At 49.2% G+C, this 15485-nt stretch overlaps 1 protein-coding gene across 2 annotated transcripts in view; it reads left to right on the forward strand.

Moving 5' to 3' along the window:
- Positions 1-15485, forward strand: part of FAM234A (family with sequence similarity 234 member A) — a 28899-nt gene continuing 13414 nt past the window's right edge. Inside the window, exons 1-2 of one of the 2 annotated variants that reach the window (XM_038762916.1) lie at positions 1-85; positions 13417-13507. The gene's annotated coding sequence lies outside the window, so the exon portion shown is untranslated. Of the gene's footprint in view, positions 86-13413; positions 13508-15485 lie in introns of both variants that reach the window. The other variant, XM_038762917.1, reaches the window with a different exon arrangement.

Genomic DNA, 15485 nt, shown 5'->3' on the forward strand with positions numbered 1-15485 from the left:
GGATGGTTCGCCTGACGGACAGCCGCCTGAGGGCCGGCGGCCACGGGCCCCGGCCAGTCCTGTGGCGGAGCGGAGGCGGTGGCAGGTGAGCGGATCCCGGCCCTTCAGGACGACGACGACGACCACCACCCTTCCTCCTTTCATCCTCCTCCTCCGAGGAATCCTGGGCCCCCGCTCCCTTGCCCACACCTGAGGGGACAGGGGGAGGAACCTCACCTGCCTCCCGGCTGGGGTCATAATAATCATGGTGTTAAGCGCTTACAATGTGCCAAGCACTGTTCTAAGCGCTGGGAGGGAGGCAAGGTCATCGGGTGGTCCCACGTGGGGCTCACAGTCTTCATCCCCGTTTGACAGATGAGGGAACTGAGGCCCAGAAACGTTGATAATAATAGTAATGATGGTACTTCTTAAGCGCTTACTATGTGCCAAGCTCTGTTATAAGCGCTGGGAGGGATACAGGGTCATCGGGTGGCCCCACGTGGGGCTGACAGTCTTCATCCCCGTTTGACAGATGAGGAAATGAGACCCAGAAACGTTAATAATAATAGTAATGATGGTACTTCTTAAGCGTTTACTATGTGCCAAGTACTGTTTTAAGCGCTGGGGGGGAGGCAAGGTCATCGGGTGGTCCCACGTGGGGCTCACAGTCTTCATCCCCGTTTGACAGATGAGGGAACTGAGGCCCAGAAACGTTGATAATAATAGTAATGATGGTACTTGTTAAGCGCTTACTATGTGCCAAGCTCTGTTATAAGTGCTGGGAGGGATATAAGGTCATCGGGTGGTCCCACGTGGGGCTGACAGTCTTCATCCCCGTTTGACAGATGAGGAAATGAGACCCAGAAACGTTAATAATAATAGTAATGATGGTACTTCTTAAGCGCTTACTATGTGCCAAGCTCTGTTATAAGCGCTGGGAGGGATTCAGGGTCATCGGGTGCCCCCACGTGGGGCTGACAGTCTTCATCCCCGTTTGACAGATGAGGAAATGAGACCCAGAAACGTTAATAATAATAGTAATGATGGTACTTCTTAAGCGCTTACTATGTGCCAAGCACCGTTTTAAGCGCTGGGAGGGATACAAGGTCATCGGGTGGTCCCACGTGGGGTTGACAGTCTTCATCCCCGTTTGACAGATGGGGGAACTGAGGCCCAGAAACGTTGATAATAATAGTAATGATGGTACTTGTTAAGCGCTTACTATGTGCCAAGCTCTGTTATAAGCTCTGGGAGGGATACAGGGTCATCGGGTGGTCCCACGTGGGGCTCACAGTCTTCATCCCCGTTTGACAGATGAGGGAACTGAAATCCGGAAACGTTAATAATAATTGTAATGATGGTACTTCTTAGGTGCTTACTATGTACCAAGCACCATTCTAAGTGCTGGGAGGGATACAAGGTCATTGGGTGGTCCCACGTGGGGCTCGCAGTCTTCATCCCCGTTTGACAGATGAGAGAACTCAGGCCCAGAGAAATGAAGTGACTTGCCTAAAGTCACACAGCTGACAAGTGGTGGGGCCGGGATTAGGACCCACAACCTCTGACTCCCAAGCCCGGGCTCCTTCCCGGGGGAGGGTCCTCAGTGCCCAGATGCCCCCTCCGAGGACCCTCGAGACTCAGCTCCATACCTGAAGGTGGGGGGGGGGGGGGGGCGTCACATGTCCCAGGAACCTTCTTCCCACTGGGACCCCCAAGCCTGGGAATCTGCCCTCCTCCCTGCCCTGCAGCGTCCAGCCCCGGGGGAGCCTTTCAGGGAGGGTCCTCAGGGCCCAGATGCCCCCCTCTGAGGACCCTCGGGATCCAGCCCCACACTGAAGGGGGGTGTTACGTGTCTCAGGAACCTTCTCCCCCAGGTTTGGGGATCTGGCCCTCCTCTTCTGCTCCGGGGGACCCCTCAGGTCCCACACTGAGGGGAGGTGGGGGGTGAGGGCACATCACATTGTTCCAGGAAAACTGTATCTTCTGGAACCCCTATTCCCACTTTTTTTTTTACCCAATCTCACCCCCAGCCATCGCCGCCGGCCCCGGGTTAGTCACAGGCCAGGTTCGCAGTGGGGAGAGGAGGGTCTCTGAGCCACCAGGGTATAAGGGGTACAGCATTCACGTTCACTGGACAGCAGAGGGTTTCCCGAATCCGGGCCTTTCTCATGATGATGATGATGCTTGTTAAGCGTTCACTATGTGCCAAGCGCTGGGGGAAGTGCAGGGTTATCAGGTTGTCCCAGGTGGGGCTCACAGTCTTAATCCCCATTTACAGATGAGGTAACTGAGGCACAGAGAAGTTAAGTGACCTGCCCAAAGTCACACAGCTGAGATTTTAGGAACTCCACCAGATTCTGTCCTTCTATCGAGCCGGGGCTTGCGCAGATCGGTTGGGGACCCGTAAGGTCCAAAAAGTCAAGTTGTTGGAGAGTAAAGGGAGCAAACGGGAGGCTCTTAGTGGCATTTGCTTTGTTTGCTGAAGTTCCAAAGCTTAGGGGATACTGAATGTTACTCGATTCCTTTGCGGTTGAAGACCCAAAGTGTGACTCATATTAAAAAACAAACAAAAACCAACTCAAGGCATAATAATAATAATAATGGTATTTGTTAAGCGCTTACTATGTGCAAAGCACTGTTCTAAGCGCTGGGGTGGGTTACAAGGTAATTAGGTTGTCCCACGGGGGGCTCACAGTTTTAATTCACCATTTTACAAATGAGGTAACTGAGGCACAGAGAAGTTAAGTGACTTGCCCAAAGTTGGCGGATTTGAACCCATGACCACTGACTCCAAAGCCCGGGCTGTTTCCACTGAGCCACGCTGCTTCTCATAATACACAGTCTATTTGTCCTGATCTCTGTCTCCCCTCTTCTACAAAGACCATGAGCTCGTTGTGGGCAGGGATTGTCACTCTGTATTGTTGTATTGTACTTTACCAAGCACTTAGTACAGTACAGTAAACCTTCAATAAATACAACTGAATGATTGAAAGCTAGGGATTCTCTACAGGTTAGAGAGAGGTTGTGAAGTGTATCCATTCCACTTGAAATAGTAAGGGGGAGTGGGGTGGTTAGGGAGCACAGTTAAATTGAAAATGTCTCCAGAGCAGGGATTGTCGATTAATTCTACTGTCAGTCGGTTGTTATTTATTGACTGCTTATTGTGTGCAGAGCACTGTACTAAGCACTTGGAAGAATATAATATAATAATAAGCAGACACATTCCCTGCCCACAGTGAGCTTACAGTCTAGAGGGGGAGAGAGACATTAATAGAAATAAATAAATTACAGATATCTACATAAGTGATGTCGGGCAGGGAGGGAGGATGTTTGAAGGGAGCAAGTCAGGGTGATACAGAAGGGAGTGAGAGAAGAGGAAAGGAGGGCTTAGTCAGGGAATGCTTCTTGGAGGAGATGGGCCTTCAATATGACTTTGAAGGTGGGGAGAGTAATGAGGAAGGAGAGCATTCTAGGCCTGGGGCAGGATTTGGGCCAGAGGTCCGTGTCGAGATAGACGAGATTGAGGTCTAGTGAGAAGATTAGCATTAGAGGAGGGACATGTGAGGGCTGGGTTGTAATAGGAGAGTAGCCAATCAGTCAATCGTATTAACTGAGCGCTTACTGTGTACAGAGGACTGTACTAAGTACAATACAACAATAAACAGACACATTCCCTGCTCATGATGAGTTTACAGTCAAGAGGGGTGAGGTAGGAGGGGGCAAAGTGATGGAGTGCTTTAAAGCCAATGGTGAGTAGTTTCTGTCTGATATAAAGGAGAATGGGCAACCGCTGGAGTTTCTTGAGGAGTGGGGAAACATGACTTGAACGTTTTTGTAGAAAAATGATCCGGGCAGCAGAGTGAATTATGGACTGGCGTGGGGAGAGACAGGAGGCTGGGAGGTCAGCATAGAGGCTCAATATAGTAATCGAGGCAGGATAGGATAAGTGATTGGATTAACGTGGTAGCAGTTTGGATAAGGAATGGGTGTTAGCGATGTTGTAAATGTGGACCCAACAGGATTTAGTGATGGACTAAATATGTGGTCGAATGAGAGAGAGGGGTCAAGAATAACGCCAAGGTTATAGGCTTGTGAGGCAGGAAGGATGGGGGTTCCATCTGCAGTGATGGGAAAGTCAGGGGGAGGACAGGGTTTGGGTGGGAAGATAAGGAGCTCTGTTTTAGGCATGTTAAGTTTGAGGTGACGGCAGGATATCCAGCATAGAGATGTCTTGAAGACAGGAGGAAAAGCGAGACTGCAGAGAGGGAGAGCGATCAGGGCTGGCATTGTAGATTTGGGTATCATTTGCATAGAGGTGGTAGTTGAAACCATGGGAGTGAATGAGTTCTCCGAGGGAGTGGGTGTTTATGGAGAATAAAAGGGGACCCAGAACTGAACCTTGAGGGATCCCCACAGTTAGCGGGTAGGAGGCAAATGAGGAGCCTGCAAAAGAGATTGAGAATGAGCGGCCAGAGAGATAGGAGGAGAACCAGGAGAGGACAGGGTCAGTGAAGCCACGGTTGGATGATGTTTCCAGGAACAGGGGGTGTCGGTGTCTTCCACGGTGTCGAAGGCAGCCGAGAGGTCGAGGAGGATTAGGATGGAGTAGAGGCCGTTGGATTTGGCAAGAAGGAGGTCATCGGTGACCTTTGAGAGGGCGGTTTCTGTGGAGTGAAGGGGACGGAAGCCAGATTGGAGGGGGTCCAGGAGAGAATTGGAGGAGAAGAACTTGAGACGGCAGATGTAGACATCTTGCTCAGAGGAGTTTGGAGAGGAATGGTTTGGAGGGAGATGAGGCGATAACTGGAGGGAGCCTTGGGGTTGATGTTTCTAAGTGTTTCGGGCAGTGTTCTGCACACAGAGGGCACCCAGTGCAGTGCTCTGCACTCCGGATGTATCAGGCTCTGTACACAGACAGCACTCAGGGCAGTGCCTTGCCACAAAGTGTTGTGTGCAGTGCTCTGCACACAGAAAGCATGATGATGAGGAGGACCGTTTTTGAACGAATCCAGGTTCCGCTCTAGAACAATCCTGTCTCCTGCTTTGGCCATAACTATTTCATTGGAAACACGGAAAAGGCAATCCTCCAACATCCAGAAAAGTCTTGTGATTTCTTTCACCAACGCTCATAGGGAGCTTTGAAATCATCCCCACGGAAGGCCCAGAGGAAGAATTAGGGGTTGGTATCACCACTGCGGCTTTAGCTCCTGGGGCCCTGGGACCGCTGATGTCAGAGGGGGTAAGGCCACAGGATTGTGGTCATCTGGAAGGGAACTCGCCGTGTCCCCAATTGGTCATTTGTTTGGTGGTGGGAGGAAGGCAGCGTTGTGCTGGTTATGGCCGAGTGCTCCATTTAACACCGCAGAGTTTCGTTCGTGGCCTGCTAAACCTGGCTCACGAGTGTGGTTCGAGCACTATCATTTCGTGGTTCAGGCTGTAATAATAATAAAAACAACTGTGGCATTTAATTGCTTACTGTGTGTTAAGCACCATTCTGAGTGCAGGGGATGATACAGAATGATTTTGTGAGAAACAGTTCCTATCCCACACAGGGCACACAGTCTAAGTTGAAGAACGGGTATTGAATCCCCATTTTACAGATGAGGGAAGTGAAGTGAAGTGACTTACCCAAGGTCACAGAGCAGGCAAGTGGCAGTGTCAGAATTAGAACCCAGGGCCTCTGACTGCCCAGCCTGGGCTATTTCCACCAGCCCACGCTGCTCAGCAGCTTCTCCAATCACTGGTATATATTTAGCACTCATTGCGGGCAGAGCATTGGACAGAGCACTTGGGAAAGAACAGTATACTACAGTTGGTAGATGCAATCCCTGCTTATAATAATAATAATCATTATGGTATTTGTTAAGCGCTTACTATGTGCCAAGCACTGTTAGGAGTTTCAGTCTCCACTGCACAAATCAGCAGGTTTTAAGAACCAAGTGTTGCAAGGGATTTGCTTTCTGGCCAGATAGGAGCCCTAAAGCCAGTGGCCCGGAAAAGTTGATCCTTGATAGTTTTTCCAAGAAGGCCCGAAAGCCAGGACAGAAAACTGGGAGGGGACTAGCAGAGTTTTTGGGGATCTTTTTTATTTTTAATGGTATTTAAAGTGCTTATTATTTGTCAAGCACTGTTCTAAACTCTGGGATAAATACAAGTTAATCAGGCCAGATACAGTCCCTGTCCCACGTGGGGCTCACCGTCTAAGTTAGGAGGGAGAAGAGGTACTGAATCCCCATTTTGCAGTTGAGGAAACTGAGGCACAGAGAATTGAAGTGATTTGGAAACGTGTCTATCAACTGTTTACTCTCCCAAGAGTTCAGCAGTGCTGTGCACACAGTAAGCACACAATAGCCCATTGTTGCGTAGGGACCATCTCTATATGTTGCCAACTTGTACTTCCCAAGCGCTTAGTACAGTGCTCTGCACACAGTAAGCACTCAATAAATACGATTGAATGAATGAATACTGTTGATGATTTGCCCAAGGTCACACAGAAGGCAAGTGGCAGATCGGGGATTAGAACCCAGGTCTTCTGCCTCACTAGCCCATGCTTTATCCGCAAGGCCATACTGCTTCATCTGTCAGTCTATTCTGAATTCCCCCCCACCTCTTTTCTTCTCCTAATTCTTTAGGGATTACTCTCCCGCTGCCAGGAAGCAAGGGGATACTGATATGTTCTCTCACTACTAGTAGAACTTACCTTACCAGGGCCGAGTAAAACTGAACCTTCTGTTATTGGTTTTTATTTTAAATATTTAAGTGCTTAGTATAATAGTAGTGGTATTTATTAAGCACTTACTGTGTGCTTAGCACTGTTCTAAGCTCTGGAGTAGATACATGGTGATCAGGTTGTCCCACGTGGGACACTTACTATGCACTAAGCTCTGGGGTAGATACAAGAAAATTGAGTTGGACACAGTCCCTGTCCCACATAGAGCTCATAGTCTTAATCCCCATTTTACAGATGAGGGAACTGAGGCCCAGAGAAATGAAGGGGCTTGCCCGAGGTCACACAGCAGGAAGTGGCAGAGCCGGAACTGGAGACTGTGAGTCCTTTCTGGGCAGGGATGGTCTCTATTTGTTGCTGAATTGTACTTTCCAAGTGCTTAGTACAGTGCTCTGCACACAGTAAGTGTTCAATAAACACGATTGAATGAATGATTTAATGAACCTAGAGTCCTCCAACTCCCAGGCCACGCTGCTTTTCCATCTTTTTCCATCCCCCTTTTCCAGCTGGGTGAGTACCCTCCCTGCTTCATTGCCCTCCACCCCCCACCCACATCCACATTTCATCTCCTCATAAAGCAATTTTATCCCATTTTTTGATTCGTTTGGGTGGGACTAGGAGAACCCCGTTGACCTTTTTAGCCACTAACAAGGTTCCAGTTCCCTCTGAGAGCAGATGAAAGGGGATATTAAAGGAAGTTAATGTATAACACAAGACTCTTCCAAAGACTTTCTCTAGGAAAAAAAAAACACTCAGGGCCATTTTGACACCCCAACTCTGCCCTTTGATATACTTATATCCTTTACTAGTTTTCAGGGAGAAAAGTTGGTTTTCCCTGAAAGTTCCTTCCATTTTCCACTTGAAACCTGTTTGAGTTATCCTTTATAAATCAGGACTTCCTATGTGAAAACTTTGGGTTTTTTGGAGCTTCACTGAATCCCTTCTAAAATGTAAGTCCCTATACTTTTCCAAGTGCTTAGAACAGTGCACTGGATCAACTGGAGTAGATGCTTTTTGCTTATAAAGTTGACCCAATAGCTCTTAATTTGCAGTGGTGCATGTAGGATAATAACAGTAATAATAGTTACGGTACTTATTAATTGCTTACAGTGTGCCAAGAACTGGTGTAGATAAGTTTTTATTAGGTTGGACACAGTCTGAGTCCTGCATGGGGCTCTCGCTCTTAATCCCTGTTTTACAGATGAAGTAATTGAGGCCCAGAGAAGTGAAGTGACTTGCCCAAGGTCACACAGCAGACGTGGTGGAGCCAGGATTAGAACCCATGACCTTCTGACTTCCAGGCACTACGCCATACTGCTTCCCTCTTCTTCAGTCCTTTATGGACAGTAGTCTTTATTGAGCACTTATTCTGTGCAGAGTACTGTACTTGGGGCTTGGGAGAGTATAGTAGACTTCGTAGCTTAGGGAGCTTAGACTCTGGTGGAGAAGAATAAAAGTCATTACCAATAGGAGGAAGCATTAGAGTGTAAATATATATGAATCAGTGCAGTGCTTGTGAGGGTGGGAGGAGGGGGTGAAATAGCCTCTTGCTTTCATTTAATCGTATTTGAACGCTTACCGTTTGTAGAGCACTATACTGAGCGCTAGGGAGAGGACAATATCACAATAAACAGACATGATGCTGAAGTGGCATTGAGAGATTAATCGGGGAAGGTGATTTTTTTCGAGGAGTGGGGTGGGATGTGGAGCACAGCGATTTAGGAAGATGATCTGGAGGGCAGACTGAAAAAACGGCCTGGAGAGGACTGAAGGCAGGGAGGTCAATCAAGAGGCCGGTGCCGTCTTGGAGCTGTGAGGTTGTAAGTGCCGGGACGGGCGTGGGATGGGGAGGAAGAAACAGATCCTGGAGATGTGGTGGATGAAGAGCTGCTAGGATTCAGTGATGGACTCAATGCGGGGGTTGAAAAACTGTAAGCTTGTTGTGGGCAAGGATGAGGAAGATGGTATTTGTTAAGCACTTACTATGTGCCAAGCACCGTTCTAAGTGCTGGGATAGATACAAGATCATCAGATTGTCCCACGTGGGGCTCACAGTCTTCATCCCTGTTTTACAGATGAGGAAACTGAGGCCCAGAGAAGTGAAGTCACTTGCCCAAAGTCACGCAGCTGACAAGTGACAGAGGAGGGATAAGAACCTACTTCCTCTGCCTCCCAAGCCCGGGCTCTTTCCACTAAGCCACGTTGCTTCACGGCAAGGGAACATGTCTAGTGACTCTGCTGTATTGTCCTCCCACAAGCGCTTAGTACAGTGCTCTGCACACAGGAAGGGCTTAATAAATACCGCTGATCGAAAGAGAGGGAGGAGTCAAGGAAGGCGACAAGGTTTGGGGCTTGAGAGATGGAGGGTGGTGGCGGGAAGATGAGTTCAGTTTTGGATGTTTGAATAGCTGCTGGCAAGGTGGCCTGATGGACGGAGGAAATGTGGGACTGTAATGAAGAGAGAACTTGGGGACATTGAGGTCTTTCTTTATCATTATCATTATTATTACTATTGTAGTCGATGTGTACTATGTGCCAACCACCGTACTAAGTGCTGGGGTAGATATAGGTTTATCAGATCCAACCCAGTCCCACATGGGGCTCACAGTCCGGACTGGATCTCACTCAAAACAAACGAAAAAAAGCCACAAGTCCACTCTGAGGGTGAATTGTGGCCAAACGGAGCCAGTTCCAACTGGGTAGGATTGAAATGGCTGAAATACCTTAATGTGGAAAATCAAGCCCTTTAGTAGGGAGGGAACCACAGCCACCCCTGAATGAGAGATTAAAAATCGCGAATTCAGGTGCACTTGAGGGGGAGATGAGCGAACCACAGCCGCTCCCAAAATCCCCTTTCATCCAAGCCACTGTTGGCCGGGGGCACTTAAAGTTCTCTAGACTTGAAGCTCCTTGTGGGTGGGTATTGTGCTCTCCCAAGTACAAAGCTCTGCACACAGTAAGTGCTCAATAAATACCACCGGTTGATATATCTGCTATAGGCTGGAGGAGGTCCTTGAGGGCAGGGATCATATCTGCTAACTCTGTTGTACTTTGCCAAGTACTTGGAGCAGTGCTCTGCCCATGGGAGATGTTCGATAAATACCATCGACGACCGATCATTTTTATTTGTGTATTTTTCCTGCTTCACCCAAACCGGTCAGCTGGTGGGCCTGTCTTTTGCAGAGCAAAAACCAGCAGGAAGCCACAGAACAGGACACCAAACTCCCAGAGATGGGAGGCACCTAGTAATAATGATGATAATAATAATAATAATAATGGTTATGGTATTTGTGAAGCATGTACTGTGTTCCAACACTGGATTAAGCACTGGGTCAATAATAATAATAATAATTGTGGTATTTCTTAAGCACTCACTAAGTACCAGGCACTGTATTAAATGCTGGGGTAGATAAGGTGATTGGGTTGGACACACTCCCTGTCCCATATGGGGCTCACAGTCATAATCCCCATTTTACAGATTAGTTAACTAAGGCACAGAGAAGTGAAGTTGGCTTGCCCAAGGTCACGCAGCAGACAAGTGGTAGGGCCAGGATTGGAATCCAAGTCCTCTGACTCCCAGGGCTGGGCTCTATCTATCCACTAGGCCACACTGAGATAATCACGTCGCTCACAGTCCCTGTTCCACGTGGGGCTCAGAGTCCAGAAGGGAGGGAGAACAGGAATTGAAACCCCATTTTACAACTGAGGAAACTGAGGCCTGGAGAAACGAAGTGACTTGCCCAAGAGGAGGAGCCAGGGTGAGGACCCGGGTCTCTGCAGACTCCTCTGTAAGCCACGCTGTTTCCCAGAAGCGAGAGAGCAACAGAACCTTACTGTCAAAGTGAGAGACCTGGGTGTGTCCGATGGATGCCCTTCCCACTCTGCCCCACCGAGAGCGGGTACCATGCCAGCTGTTTTTGCCAGAATGCCACCCCCGCAATCTGGGAAAGCGAGGTGTGTGTCTGCCATCTTGCCGGCCCCGTGGCCACCCCGGGGTGGGGCCCAGTTTGCCAGCACCGGCCCCGGGACCGGTCGGACCAGAGGACTCAGACAGTGACGCCACACCCACGGCCCCTTGAGGTCCTGCCAAGCATCTAGGGCAAAGTGAGGGACCTGTGGGGCCCCTGAGCGCCGCCCAACAGATTCAAGACATCGGGTAACAAGGGACAAGTAAGCACTCCAATCATTCCGTCCGCTGATTGACAAGTTGTAAGGTTAACAAATGCCATAGTAATTAAGCTCTTCACGATCAGGGAACATCAATCAACCAATGGGATTTACTGAGCGCTTACTGCGTGCAGGGCACTGTACAACGTGCTTGGGAGAGAGCCGGTAGACACGTTCCCTGCCCACAACAAACTTCCAGTCTAGAAACATGTTGTCGTCATATAATGTTGTTGTCATTTTAATCCCTGTTCTCTCTCCTCATGTCGGGCAGGGACTGTGTCCAACCAGATCATCTTGCATCTATCCCAGTGCTTGACATGTAGCAAGTGCTTAACAAATGCCAGTTGTTATTACTATGGCTACTATTATCATCATTATTACCGAATACCAGAATAATAGTATGTCTGATCTGATCATCATCTGCACCAGGGTTTTGAACAGTGGCCCAGACTGCGTGCTTTAATAAATGGCATGTTCATCCTTATTCAATAAGGAGGGCAGAAGAAATAAAAGCAAAGCCTCAAATGGCATAGGCGGCTGGTGGACAAGAAAAGAAGGCAGGTGGGAATATGGTGCTCTCGGAGCTGACGTGTCAGTCACTCAGTGGTACTTCTTGAGTGCTTACTCTGTGCAGAGCACTGTACTAACCTTTTGGAAGGGTACAGTATGATAGATTTGATAGACATGATCCCTGCCCACAAGGAGCTTACAATCTACAGGGGAAGACAGATATTAAAATAAATCAGAAAGGGAAAGGGCGTATAAGGATATGATGGTATTCGTTAAGCACTTAGTATGTGTCAAGCACTGTGCTAAACCGTGGGGTAAGATGCAAGAAATCAGGTTGGACTCAGTCCCTGTCCTAAATGGGTCTCCCAATCCAAAAAGTATTTTTTTATTGATGTCTGTCTCCCCATTTAGACCGTAAGCTCTTTGTGAGCAGGGACCGTGTCTGCCAACTCCGTTGTAGCGTACTCTCCCCAACTGCCTAGTACAGTGCTCCGCTCTGTAGTAAGCACCCATTAAACACCATTGATTGGGGGAGAACAGGTATCAAATTCACATTTTACAGTGAGGAAACAGATCCAGAGGAGTTAAATGACTTGTCTGAGGTCATCTAGCAAGTAGGTGACAGAGCAGAGATGAGAGCCTAGGTCCTCTGAATCCCAGACCCGGGCTCTTCCCATTAGGTCACACTGCTGCCCACCTATGCATAGGTACGCATGTTGTTTATGGTTGTTGTTTATGGTGTTTTTAAAGCGCTTACTATGTGCCAGGCCCTCTACTAAACGCTGGAGTACGTACAAGCTAATGGGGTTGGACACGGTCCCTATCCCACATAATGCTCACAGTCCTAATCCCCATTTTACAGATGAGGTAACTGAGGCCCAGAGAAGTGAAGGGACTTGTCCAAGATCACACAGCAGACAAGCGGAGGAGCTGGGATCAGAACCCAGGTCACAGCCAGCCTAGCCTCTTCCCTCATGCTTGTCGTGTTTTCACAGCAGCAGCAGTTTTCACAGGTGTCTCTCTATCCGAGCCCACAAACATCAATATTTGCTTTGGTGATTTTCTGAAATTTGGTGGATTCTGCAGTTTGCTCTGATGATCTTATACCTTGTTAACGATGCTCCTTATTATCTTTAGGATCGCTTCTCTGGCCAACTATTTTTTTTTCCCCTTTCAGGCAGGGCCCAACTGAACAAGTCAGTGACAATCTGTGTTCCCAGCCATTTGTTTTAACGTTGGGCTTGATTCTCCTCCACTGATTATGCACTCCTGGGTTTTAAACTGCAAGCGCCTTGTGGGCAGGGAACATGTCTACCAACTCTGTAATATTATAATAATAATTAATAATTATGGTATTTGTTAAGCTCTCACTGTGTGCCAAACATTGTTCTAAGCCCTGGGGTAGATACGAGGTACCAGGTAATCAGGTTGACTGGACACAGTCCCTGTCCCACGTGGGGCTCACAGTCTTAATCCCCATTTTACAGATGAGGTAACTGAGGCATGAGAAGTGAAGTGACTTGCCCACAGTCCTTCTGATTCCCCGGCCCTGGCTGTAACCACTAGGCCGTGCTGCTTCTCATTGTACATTGTACTTTGTCTCATTGTACTTTCCCAAGTGCTCTGCACACAGTAAGCACTCAATAAATACCACTGATTGACTTCATTCTTATTATTCTGAAGTTTATCGAGAGTTTACTTTGGGCAAATCCCAGGACTCGGCCCCCAGAACCTGGGCATTTCCATAGCCCCAGGAATTGTTTTCCCGGGTTTCGTTTAGCTTCTGGCCCAGCCGCCGTCCCCATCAAAATGCCTCCTTCCTCTTCGGGTTGTAGTCCAGGGTGAAATATTCCGTGGGTGCCCCGGCTTGGCCAGTTGGCACCTCCAGAGCACTAGGAACCTTTCCCCTCCCCCTCCACTTCATTCGCTGCTCTCTCGGGGCAAACCAGTTGACAGGGCCGTCCCTTGCAGACGTCCCCGTCCATTTTGGTACCACTAACTTACCCCCTTCTGTGTTCCTTGGTATCAAGCAGGGCTGAGGATCTCCACAGCGCGAGGGCCACCGCTCGACGGGACTGATGTAAGGAGACGTCCCGTGGTCAGTTGGGACCTGGCTGGAAGCACGTGAGTCAAATCCCGCCATCCCCTTCGAGGCCAAAGACACCGAGGCCCGAAGGGGTTCTCTCCCCCGGAGGCGGGCGTTGGGTGGGACGGAGCCCCCCGTCGAGAGCAGCGCTCCCACGACGAGGAAATGACGGTAGCTTTGGCGGTTGGTACGGTGTCCCTTGAGCCCTCGCTTCTTCCCGTCAGTGAATACCCCCAGAGCCCGACTGTAAGCTCGTCTTCTAGACTGTAAACTCCCTGTGGGGGCAGGAAATATGTCTGTTTATTGTTGTATCGGACTCTCCCAAGCGCGTGTTCCGCACACCATAAGCGCTCAATAAATACGATTGACAGCGAGCGGATTAGGGGGGCGACACCCAAGTGAATCATCTTCAAGGGTGGTTTTTTTAGGAGCTGGTAGTGTTCTGGAACCCAGCTCTTCCGATTCCTAGACCGGCCCCACCTTAGGGGGCGAACAAAGACAATCCTGCTTAGAGGAGAACAAATCTTTCTGATGGTTGAAAGCGTCTGAGGGCTAATAGGCCGGACTGGCATAAACGGCTCTGAGCCTTAGATATGGAAGGGGTAGAAAGTAAACTGTGGGATAAGGAAGGGCAGATACTTCTAAGCCCTGGGAGAGTCTGTTTATTTTTCCACCTAATTGGAGCCAGAGCGCCTGTCATTTTGAGGGCTGATGAAAATAGGCTCCCACCAGCTCAGAAGCCAGAAGGGGAACCCAGGGAGCCTGGATTGGACGAGTTAGGTTTTGGGGGTCCTTCCCACTGGGCGATTGCACATCATTCTGGCCCACGTGGCAGAGAAACAGCACGGCCTAGGGGATAAAGCCCGGACCTGGGCGTCAGAAGGACCCGAGTTCTAACCCCTGCTCTGCCACTATGTGACTTGGGGCAAGTCTCTGGGCCTCCCCTAGAAAGTGGAATTAAGACCGTGAGCCCCATGTGGGACAGGGACTGTGTCCAACCTGATGCACTTGTTTTTACCCCAGCACTTAGTACATTCCCTGACCTAGTATGGGCTTTACAAATACCATTAACAATTAACAAATGTGCCTGGATGTGGACACCTAGGAGTCCCAGCCCTTACTAGCAGCCACAACTTTGTCTGGAATTGCTGCTCTGGAGACTCCCCCTCTCCCTCCTGCCAGCCTCTCTGTAAGAGATGGGGACGCCCAGGATAGCATGGCAGATTTGCAGTATGGAAGCTTTCCCAGGGCTCCCCCCACAACACCCCCAGTGTGGCAGACACCCCTGCCCTCATTCCCCCACTCAGGGGACCCCTGCAGCTCAGTTTAACAAGGCCCACCCAGTCCAAACTGGTTGTCTTGGAGTCATAAGGAGACAAATTCCGGTCAGGTCATTTCTAAATCCTGAAGCTGGGAGTGGCTGCTTCTATCAGGGTGTTTTAAAAAGCAGGACTTGTTTTTGCCAGAGTGAGGGCCACCTGTGGCTCCTGGCTATTGTTTTAGACTGTTTGTAAGTGACCTCAAGCTGGGTAACAAAGAGTCTTTAACCCTCTGCTTCAAAGAGCTGGTGGCTGAGAAGCAAGGCCAGAGCCTGGCAGTCAGAGGACCTGGGTTCTAGTCCCAGCTCTGCTGCTTGGGTGCTGTGGGTCACTGGGCAAGTCACTTCATTTCTTGTTTCATCTGTAAAATGGGGTTTAAGACTGTGAGCCTCATGCTTAAGCAGCCTAAGACTGCTTAGAGAAGCAGCGTGGCTCAGGGGAAAGAGCCCGGGCTTTGGAGTCAGAGGTCATGGGTTCAAATCCTGGCCCTGCCGCTTGTCAGCTGTGTGACTTTGGGCAAGTCACTTCACTTCTCTGGTCCTCAGTTACCTCATCTGTATAATGGGGATTAAGACTGTGAGCCCCAAGTGGGACAACCTGATCACCTTGTAACCTTAGAACAGTGCTTCATGCATGGTAAGCACTTAACAAATACCATCATTATTATTATTTGGCACATGGCCCGAGTGTAACCTGA

Source organism: Tachyglossus aculeatus, chromosome 21 (genome assembly GCF_015852505.1).
Source record: "Tachyglossus aculeatus isolate mTacAcu1 chromosome 21, mTacAcu1.pri, whole genome shotgun sequence".
In the NCBI taxonomy this organism is placed as follows: Eukaryota; Metazoa; Chordata; class Mammalia; order Monotremata; family Tachyglossidae; genus Tachyglossus; species Tachyglossus aculeatus.